The 10529-nt window shown below is 45.7% G+C and overlaps 1 pseudogene; it reads right to left on the bottom strand.

Moving 5' to 3' along the window:
* Positions 1–1544: 1544 nt before the first annotated feature.
* On the bottom strand, positions 1545–1900 carry LOC112134370 (large ribosomal subunit protein eL31-like; annotated as a pseudogene).
* Positions 1901–10529: the final 8629 nt, after the last annotated feature.

A 10529-nucleotide genomic window follows, 5' to 3' on the forward strand; every position in this document is an offset into this window, starting at 1 on the left:
GTAATCTCAGCACTTTGGGAAGCTGAGGCTGGAGGATCACTTGAGGTCAAAAGTTCGAGACCAGCCTGGCCAACATGGTGAAACCCTATCTCTACTACAAATTCAAAAATGAGCCAGACATGGCGGCGGGCGCCTGTAATCCCAGCTACTTGGGAGGCTAAGGCAGGAGAATTGCTTGAACCCGGGAGGCGGAGGTTGCAGTGAGCCGAGATCAGGCCACTGCACTGCAGCCTGGGTGATGGAGTGAAACGCCATCTAAAATAATAATAATAATAATAATAATATAAAAAATTAAGTGACATTCCTTATCAAAAAAAGAATCAATGTGGTAATAGAGAAAGAAGAACGACAAGAAGGACTGAACCTCGTGATCCAGCTCCCAGTGGGGTTCCTGAGGCCTTTCACAAATGTGTGTGGGAAATGGTCAAGATTGAGAAGAAACTCTTTCAAGTTTACTGTGACAGGAACACAGTGGAAAGTATTGCCTAGGCCTACTAATGAGCTCCTTAAGGGCCGCAGAATTGATTCAGGGCTGTATGGGGAAGCCACGGTGAAAGGGATCAAAGGTAAAGTCTGGTTCAAAGTTGGAATGTGTCATTTTTTAAAAATGTGTAATGTATATTCTGACAGTGTCTCCTTTACCTGAATGCTAATAAGGGTATGGATAATAATGTCTGAATGGAAATTTCTTTCCCTGCTGAGTAAAATGAAATAAGGAATGACATGTACATCTTTCTCCAATTGGACATGCAAAAATGAGAGCCTTTACCATTACCCAAGCCAATTCACATAGTACGTCTCAAACCATATCAGAGACCTGGGCCAGGCACAGTGGTTCACGCATGGAATCCCATGCTTTGGGAGGCCGAGGAGGAAGGGTCACTTGAGGCCAGGCGTTCAAGACCAGCCTGGGTAACGTGGCAAAACCCCATCTCTACAAAAAATACAAAAATTAGCCGGGTGTGGCAGTGGGTGCCTGTAATCCCAGCTACTTGAAGAGCTGAAGTGAGGCTGGGCGCGGTGGCTCATGGCTGTAATCCCAGCACTTTGGGAGGCTGAGGCGGGCAGATCACGAGGTCAGGAGTCTGAGACCAGCCTGACCAACATGGTGAAACCCCGTGTCTATTAAAAATACAAAACTTAGCCAGGCGTGGTGGTGCACGCCTGTAATCCCAGCTACTCAGGAGGCTGAGGCAGGAGAATTGCTTGAACCTGGGAAGTGGAGGTTGCAGTGAGCCAAGATTGTGACATTGCACTCCACCCGGGGTGACAGAGCGAGACTCTGTCTCAAAAAAAAAAAAAAAAAAAAGAACTGAAAGGGAGGACTGCCTGAACCCAGGGAGGTTGAGACTGCAGTGAACCATGACCGCACCACTGCACTCCAGCCTGAGTGACAGAGTGGGACCCTGTCTCTTAAAAAAAAAAAAAAAAAAAAAAAAAAAAAAGACCTGAAGAGCAACAAGAAATTGTTTCCCTAATTAAGGAAATTTTTTTTGGCAATTTTATAACTTTATATGATGTATTTGACAATCAGCGATTAGTTCTCATCCACATTGTAGATTTTTGAAAGTAATAACAGGTACATATGTAACCAAAGTATAGAGCTTATTTGGTGAATCTTCAGCCTCATTCCATTTTCTGGACAACCACACACAGACACGGTATGGGATATTCCTTTGGCCCAGACAGTTTTGTTGAGCCTGGTATCAACGTGCACATCTAGAGTTCCCATCTCCTTCATGGCGTATTTCTGAATTTCTTTGAGTGCCCGAGGGGCACGCTTCTTGAAGCCCACTTCATGGATGCGCTTGTGAATGTTGATGGTGTATTCTCGGGTCACCACCTCGTTGATGGCAGACTGGCCCTTTTTCTTCTCGCCACCCTTCTTTGTGGGAGCCATTCTGCCAGGTCTCATTAATGAAATATTAATGCAGGTATATTATGAATAAAATGTATATACAAATAGTATGCACAAACTCACTGTATGACACCCTGGTGTGGCCAGTGTGAGAGGCTGACAGATCATAGAGACTCACGGTAGACTACAGGGGATTCAACCAAACAGCAACCCCAAGAAGCCTCAGAAGCCTGGAATATGGTGCAGACTATGCAACTTACACAGCAAACTGAAAGTGACTGGTATTCCACAGCTGATCTGGCTAGTCAATTTTGCTCCATGTCAGTTGCTAGAGAGCCAATAATAATTTGCATTTATGTGCGATAGTCTACAATATACATGTACTCTTGAAAGATATTTGAACTCTCTTGCATACTTTCACAAGCTGGTAAGGTGAGATGTACAGCTAATAAAACTGGACATTATTCTAGTATGCTATATTGATGATACGATTATCTGGGAGATTATGGGTTAAGCTAAAAGCAATCATATTTATTTATTTATTTAGAGATGGAGTCTCACTGTGTTGCCCAGGTTGGTGTCAAACTCCTGGGCTCAAGCGATCTTCTCACCTCAGCCTCCCAAAGTGCTGGGATTACAAGCGTGAGTCACCTCGCTCAGCCTAAAACAACTTTATTAAGCTCATAATCAGATTAGGGATGGTTAATGAATTGCAAAAATCCAAGACCCACACAGACTGCAATTCGGGAAGAATTACATGGCTTTCAGTGACCTATGACCTACCACACGCAGACAACTTGGAATACAATGTCTCTCCCCACTCCTCAGAGTAAACAAGAAGCTAAATGCCTAGTGGGCCTATGTGGCTTTTGGAGACTCATATTCCTTACTTGGCCTCAGTGTATAAAATCATCCAGCAAAGGGATCATCTTTGATTGGCTGGAACAATAACACACCTTCTTAGGTCTGCAGAAAATTGTAGCCCAAAGTATTCTATTAGAATATGATCCCACCACTAAAATAACATGAGAAGTGTTGGCCACCCACACTCATGGCAGCTGATTCTCTAGCAAAAGCCTATAGCTGCTTGCTGGGCATGATGACTCATGCCTGTAATCCCAACAACTTGGGAGGCTGAGATGAGAGGATCGTTTGAGGCTAGGAGTTTGAGACAAGCCTGGGCAACAGAGCAAGACCCCATCTTGAAGAAAATAAGAAAATTAAGGAAATAAAAAAACTTAGCCAGGCGTGGTGGCACATGTCTGTGGTCCTAGCTACTCAGGAGGCTGAGGCAGGAGGATCCCACTTGAGGCAAGCAGGAGGTTGAGGCTGCAGTGAGCCATGACTGCCTCATTGCACTCCAGCCTGGGCAACAGAGGGAGGCCCTGTCTCTAAAAAATAAATAAATAAACATTGGCCAGGTGCAGTGGCTCACGCCTGTAATCCCAGCACTTTGGGAGGCCGAGGCAGGCAGATAACTTGAGGTCAGGAGTTCGAAACCAGCCTGGCCAACATGGTGAAACCCTGTCTCTACTAAAAATACAAAAAATTAGCCAGGTATGGTGGCATGCACCTGTAATCTCAGCTACTTGGGAGGCTGAGGCAAGATAATCGCTTGAACCCAGGAGACGACAGTTGCAGTGAGCCAAGATCATGCCACTGCACTCCAACCTGGGTGACAGAGTCGGTCTCAATAAATGGATAAACAAACATCGGCCAGGTGTTGTGGCTCACACCTGTAATCCCAGCACTTTGGGAGGCCAAAGCGGGAAGATCACCTGAGGTCAGGAGTTTGAGACCAGCCTGGCCAACATGGTGGAACCCTATCTCTAACAAAATACAGAAGTTAGGTAGGCATGGTGGTGCACACCTGTAATCCCAGCTACTCAGAAGACTGAGGCATGAGAATCGCTTGAACCCAGGAGGTGGAGGTTGCAGTGAGCCAAGATCACGCCACTGCACTCCAGCTGAGGTGACAGAGTGAGACTTTGTCTCAAAAAAAAAAAAAATTAAAAATTTTTTTAAAAATAAATATATTCAGGAACAAATAGCCTCTCCTCCTAGGACTTACTCTAGAGATGTCCAGGGACCTGCCTGCTACTATTGCCATATGTACCCCTCTGTTCAACCAATTGCCAGAGGATGGAAGGCAACTGGCTGGCCCACAGATTACAGTTTCAGAATCACAGGCCATAGACCAACATGGAGAGCTGCTACCTGAGTCCAGGAGATTGGCAAACACAAGCTGACCCAGGGGCTATATTCAGTGCAGTAATTGATGAACTGGACACAGATAAAGGACCCATTGGTTGGCTGTAGATTGACTTTTGTCAGTGGACTTGCAATGTGGCTTAAGTGGGTTCTTACATTACTGGAGAATACAATGCATCCCCTTGTGGTCTACTGCTCTTGGGAAACCTCCATGGGAATTTAAAAGGCAAGTGAGACCAGGTGCAGTGGCTCATGCCTAGCACTCTGAGAGACCAAGATGGGAGGATTGCTTGAGGCCAGGAATTGGAGACAAGCCTGGGCAACATAGCAGGACTCCATCTCTACAAAATAAAAAAAAATTAGCCAGGTATAGTTGCACATGCCTGTGTTCCCAGGTACTTGGGGAGCTGAGGGAGGAGAATTGTTTGAGTCCAGGAGGTTGAGGCTGCAGTGAGCTATGATCGCACCACTGCCCTCCAGCCTGGGGAACAGAACAAAACCCCGTCTCTGAAAATATATATAAAATAAATAAAATAAAAGGCAAATCAAAGCAGGGCATATCAATGCTCACCAAAAGAAGCCTTATGCAAGGGTCTGAAGGTGGCCAGAATCAACAAGTGAATACCTAGTTTTTTTTTTATGAGATGGAGTCTCACTGTGTCACTTAGGCTGGAGTGCAGTGGAGCGATCTTGGCTCACTGCAACCTCCGCCTCCTGGGTTCAAGTGATTCTCCTGGCTCAGCCTCCTGAATAGTTGGGATTGCAGGCATGCACCACCACATCCCGCTAACTTTTGTATTTTAGTAGAGACAAGGTTTCATCATGTTGGCCAGGCTGGTCTCAAACTCCTTACCTCAAGCAACCTACCTGCCTCGGCCTCCCGAAGTACTGGGATTACAGGCATGAGCCACTGCACCTGGCCCTTTAGTTCATTTTATTTATTTATTTATTTATTTATTTATTTATTTTTGAGACAGGGTCTTGCTCTGTTGCCCAGGCTGGAGTGCAGTAGCACCATCACAGCTCACTGCAGCTTCGACCTTCCAAATTCAAGTAGATCCTTCCATCTCAGGCTCCCAAGTAGCTGGGACCACAGGCATGTGCCACCACACCCAGCTAATTTTTTTTTTGGTAGAGACAGGGTCTCCCTATGTTGCCCAGGCTGGTCTCAAACTCCTGACCTCAAGCAATTCTACTGCCTCAGCTTCCCAAAGTACTGGGATTACAGGCTTGAGCCACTGCACCTGCCCTACTTCAAGCTCATAAAGTAGCAATGTGGGTCCATAAAATGAGTGGGCCTGGGGCACTCGTGCCATGAAGTGAGGGGCTGAGCACCATGTAGTACTTTCCCTGCAGAAGTTCAAATGTTTACTAAATATTGCTCTGTTTACCAACAGAGAAGTTTATGTTTGCAGTTAGGTCTGAGAGTATTTCCTGGGGAGGAAGTCCAGCCCATAGCTGGCAAGTAGATGTTACTGGCCATTTACCCATTTTTCCAAGAGAAATTAAATGGACATTGACAGGTCTGCATGCATACTCTGAGTTTGGCTTTGTTTTTATTTTTTAATTATTTTTAGTTTTTACAGGCAGGGTATCACCTGTTGCCCAGGCAGTAGTACAGAGGTGCAATCACAGCTTACTGCAGCCTCAACTTCAGAGGCTCAGGAGATCCTCCCATTTCAGCCTCTTGAGTAGCTGGCACTACAGGTGCATACCACCAAGCCTGGCTAATTTTTAAATTTTTTTGTAGAAATGGGGTCTCACTATGTTGCCCAGGCTGGTCTCAAATTCCTGGGCTCAAGTGATCCTCCTGCCTCAGCTTCCCAAAGTGCTGGGATTACAGGCATGAGTGATCACACCTGGTCTGTTTGGCTTCGAACAGCCATATTGGTTTGTCACTCTCAGTTACGTTTTCCCAGATCAAGACACTCAATCCACACCCATGCCAAGCAACAATGAGCAAAGAACCAGCACATTCGATGGACTTATCACATTCCTTATCACTCTCAAACTCTCAGGTTAATTGAAAATTAAAATGGGCAATTAAAACACTGTCATGTCTGTAATCCCAGCACTTTGGGAGGCCAAGGTCAGAAGATTGAGACCATCCTGGCCAACATGGTGAAACCCCGTCTCTACTAAAAATACAAAAGTTAGCTGGGCATGGTTGTGCGCACATGTAATCCCAGCTACTTGGGAGGCAGAGGCGGGAGAATTGCTTGAACCAGGTTGTGGTGGGCAGATCTCTTGAGGCCAGGAGTTCCACATCAGCCTGAGCAATCTAGTGAGACCCCATATGTATAAAAAATTTAAAAATGAGCCAGAAGTGGTTCATAGTGGTTAAGTAGCTGTAGTCCCAGCTACTCAGGAGGCTGAAGGGGGAGGATCATTTGAACCCAGGATTGAAGGTTAGAGTGAGCTAGGATTGTGTCACTGCACTCCAGCCTGGGCAGGAGGGAAACCCTGTCTCAAAAATAAAAAAAATAACTGAGGAGACGTGACAACGGAGTGACACTCAGCCTACAACCACCTGGCATTTTGTTTAGAGAAGGACTAAGTGTAGGACTCTTTGGACAAATTATTATGCTTTTGTGGTGGGAATTGGGGAAGGGAGGAGGGGTGTGATGGTTAATATTGAGTGTCAACTTGATTGGATTTAAGGATGCAAAGTATTGTTCTTGGGTGTGTCTGTGAGGGTGTTGCCAAAGGAGATTAACATTTGAGTCAGTGGACTGGGAGAGGCAGACCCACCCTCAATCCAGGTGGGCACCATCTAATCAGCTGCCAGCAAGGCCAGAATAAAAAGTAGGCAGAAGAATGTGAAGAGATTAGACTGGCTTAGCCTCTGAGCCTACATCTTTCTCCTGTGCTGGATGGTTCCTGCCTTCAAACATCAGACTCCAAGTTCTTCAGCTTTGGAACTCAAACTGGCTTCCTTGCTCCTCAGCTTGCAGATGGCCTGTGAAGGGACCTTGTGATTGGTGAGTTAATTAATACCCCTTAATAAACTCATATATATATATATATTCTATTAGTTCTGTCCCTTTAGAGGACCCTAATACAGATTTTGGAACCAGAAGTGGGGTCCAGAACAGGAGAAGGCTCTGCAACAAGTCGAATCCACTGTGCAAGCTGCTCTGCCACTTGGGCCATATGACCCAGTGGACCCAGTGGTGCTTGAAGTGTCAGTGGCAGATAGGGATGGTGTTTGGAGCCTCTGGCAGACCCCCATAGGCCTCTAGGATTTTGGAGCAAGGCCCTGCCATCTTCTGCATAGAACTACTCTCCTTTTGAAAGACAGCTCTTCGCTTGTTACTGGGCTTTGGTGGAAACTGAACATTTGACTATGGGTCATCAAGTTACCATGAGACCTGAACTACCTGTCATGAACTGGTGTTTTCTGCCCACCTAGCCATAAATTGGGTCGTGTACAGCAGCATTCCATCATCAGATGGAGGTGGTATATATGTGATCAGGCTCCAGCTGGTCCTGAAGGCACAACTAAGTTACATGAGGAAGTGGCTCAAATGCTCATGGTCTCCACTCCTGCCATCCTATCTTCTCTTCCCCAGCCTGCACTGATGGCCTCATGGGGAGTTCCCTATGATCAGTTGACAGAGGAAGAGAAGACTAGGGGCTGGTTCACAGGTGGTTCTGCACGATATGCAGGCACCACCCAAAAATGGACAGCTGCAGCATTACAGCCCCTTTCTGGGACATCCCTTATGGACAGCAGTAAAGAAAAATCTTTCCAGTGGACAGAACTTCAAGCAGTGCACCTGGTTGTGCACTTTGCATGGAAGGAGAAATGGCCAGGTGTGCAATTATACACTGACTCATGGGCTGTAGCCAATGGTTTGGCTCGATGGCCAGGGACTTGGAAGAAGCATGATTGGAAAACTGGTGACAAAGAAATTTGGGGAAGTATGTGGATGGACCTCTCTGAGTGGTCAGAAACAGTGAAGATATTTGTATCTCATCTGAGTGCTCACCAAAGGGTGACCTCAGCAGAGGAGGATTTTAATAATCAAGTGGACAGGGTGCCTCATTCTGTAGACACCACTCAGCCTCTTTCCCCACTCACCTCTGCCATCGCCCAATGGGCCCATAAACAAAGTGGCCATGGTGGCAGGGATGGACTTTCTCAGCAACATGGACTTTCACTCACCAAGGCAGACCTGGCTACAGCCACTGCTGAGTGCCCAATTTGCCAGCAGCAGTGCCCAACACTGAGCCCTTGATATGGCATCATTCCTTGGGTGATCACACAGCTACATGGCAAATTGATTATATTGGACTTCTTCCATCGTGGAAAGGGCAGAGGTTTCTCCTCCCTGGAATAGACACTCCAGATATGAGTTTGCCTATCCTACACGCAATGCTTCTGCTAAGACTACCATCTGTGGATTCACGGAATGCCTTATCCACCATCATGGTATTCCACACAGCATTGCCTCTGACCAAGGAACTCACTTTACGGCTAAAGTGTGACAGTGGGCTCATGCTCTTGGAATTCACTGATCCTATCATGTTCCCCACCATCCTGAAGGAGCTGGATTGATAGAATGGTGGAATGGCCTTTTGAAGTCACAATTACAATGCCAACTAGGTGATAATACTCTGCGGGGCTGGGGCAAAATTCTCCAGAAGGCCATGTCTGCTCTGAATCAGCATCCAATATATGGTACTGTTTATCCCATAGCCAGGATTCACAGGTCCAGGAATCAAGGGGTGGAAGTGGAAGTGGCATCACTCACCATCACCCCTAGTGATCCACTAGAAAATTTTGGCTTTCTGTTCCCACAACATTACATTCTGCTGGTCTAGAGGTCTTAGATCCAGAGGGAAGAAAGCTGCCACCAGGAGACCCAACAATGATTCCATTAAACTGGAAGTTACGATTGCCACCTGGACACTTTGTGGTCCTGCCACTTTTAAGTCAACAGGCTAAGAAGGGAGTTAGAACCTTCCGGGATGATTCACCCGGGCTATCAAGATGCAATCAGTCTACTACTCCACAATGGAGGTAAGGAAGAGTATGCGTGGAATACAGGAGATCCTTTAGGGTGTCTCTTAGTATTACCATGCCCTGTGATTAAGGTCAATGGGAAACTATAACAGCCCAACCCAGGCAGGACTACAAATGTCCCAGACCCTTCAGGAATGAAGGCTTGGGTCACTCCAGGGAAAAACCTGCTGAAATGCTTTCTGAAGGCAAAAAGAATACAGAATGGGTAATAGAAAAAGGCAGTCATCAATACCAGCTATGACCATGTGACCAGCTACAGAAATGAGGACTGTAATTGTCATGAGTATTTCCTCCTTCTTTCGTTAAAAACATGTTTGTGCACATATACGCTTGTACTAAGAATATATTTCATTTTATTTCCTTTTTCCTTTATTGTGTGAATAAGATTGATTGACTTCATATAAGCATCTAAGTGTTAGTTTTATATAAGAGCATTTGGGTTCAGGATTGGTGCATTTCCAGTTGTATGAAGAATACTTGTATTACTATCTTAGGCATAATTATGACCTTATTATTGTCTTTATTTAAAGATTATGTATAATTTCAGAATATGTGTATGGGTTAAAGTTGACAAGGGGTGAACTTGTGATGGTTAATATTGACTGTCAACTAGATTGGACTGAAGGATGCAAAGTATTGTTGTTCCTGGGTGTGTATGTGAGGGTGTTGCCAAAGGAGATTAACATTTGAGTCAGGGGGCTGGGAAAGGCAGATCCGCCCTTAAACTAGGTGGGCACAATCTAATCAGCTGCCAGTGTGGCAAAAATAAAAATGAGGCAGAGGAACATAAAGAGGTGAGACCGGCTTAGCCTCTGAGCCTACATCTTTCTCCCATGCTGGATGGTTCCTGCCCTAGAACATCAGACTCCAAGTTCTTCAGGTTTGGGACTCAGAATGGCTTCCTTGCTCCTCGGCTTGCAGACACCCTATTGTGGAACCTTGTGATCCTGTGAGTTAATACCCCTTAAGAAACTCCCTTGTATATACACATCTATCCTAACAGTTCTGCTCCTTTAGAGAACTGTGACTAATACGAGGGGTGACGATAGAGCAATTTACATGTTAGACTTTTATACTTTACCTCAATTTTCATTACCTTTTGAAGAAAAAATGTTTCACAAAATAATCACGTAATAATAATTTATTCAAATTTATTAAGGCAGGAGCTGGGCCTAAAGAGGGCACTGAGAGGCAGGAGCTGGGCCTGGAGAGGACAAATGAAGGAAATTTTGGGCCTAAGGAGGCTGCCCGGAGGCAGGAGCTGGGCAAAAACAGGTTGTTGTTAGGCAGGATTTGGGCTCATAGAGGCAGCCAGGAGGCAGGAACTGGATCTTTATAAAACGGGCAATGTAAGGAAGGAGCAGGGCCTGCATAGTCTACCAGGAGACAGGACCAGGGCACAAGAAGCTGACATGAGGCAGAAAGTTGCCC

The sequence above is a fragment of the Pongo abelii genome, chromosome 6, assembly GCF_028885655.2.
Source record: "Pongo abelii isolate AG06213 chromosome 6, NHGRI_mPonAbe1-v2.0_pri, whole genome shotgun sequence".
In the NCBI taxonomy this organism is placed as follows: Eukaryota; Metazoa; Chordata; class Mammalia; order Primates; family Hominidae; genus Pongo; species Pongo abelii.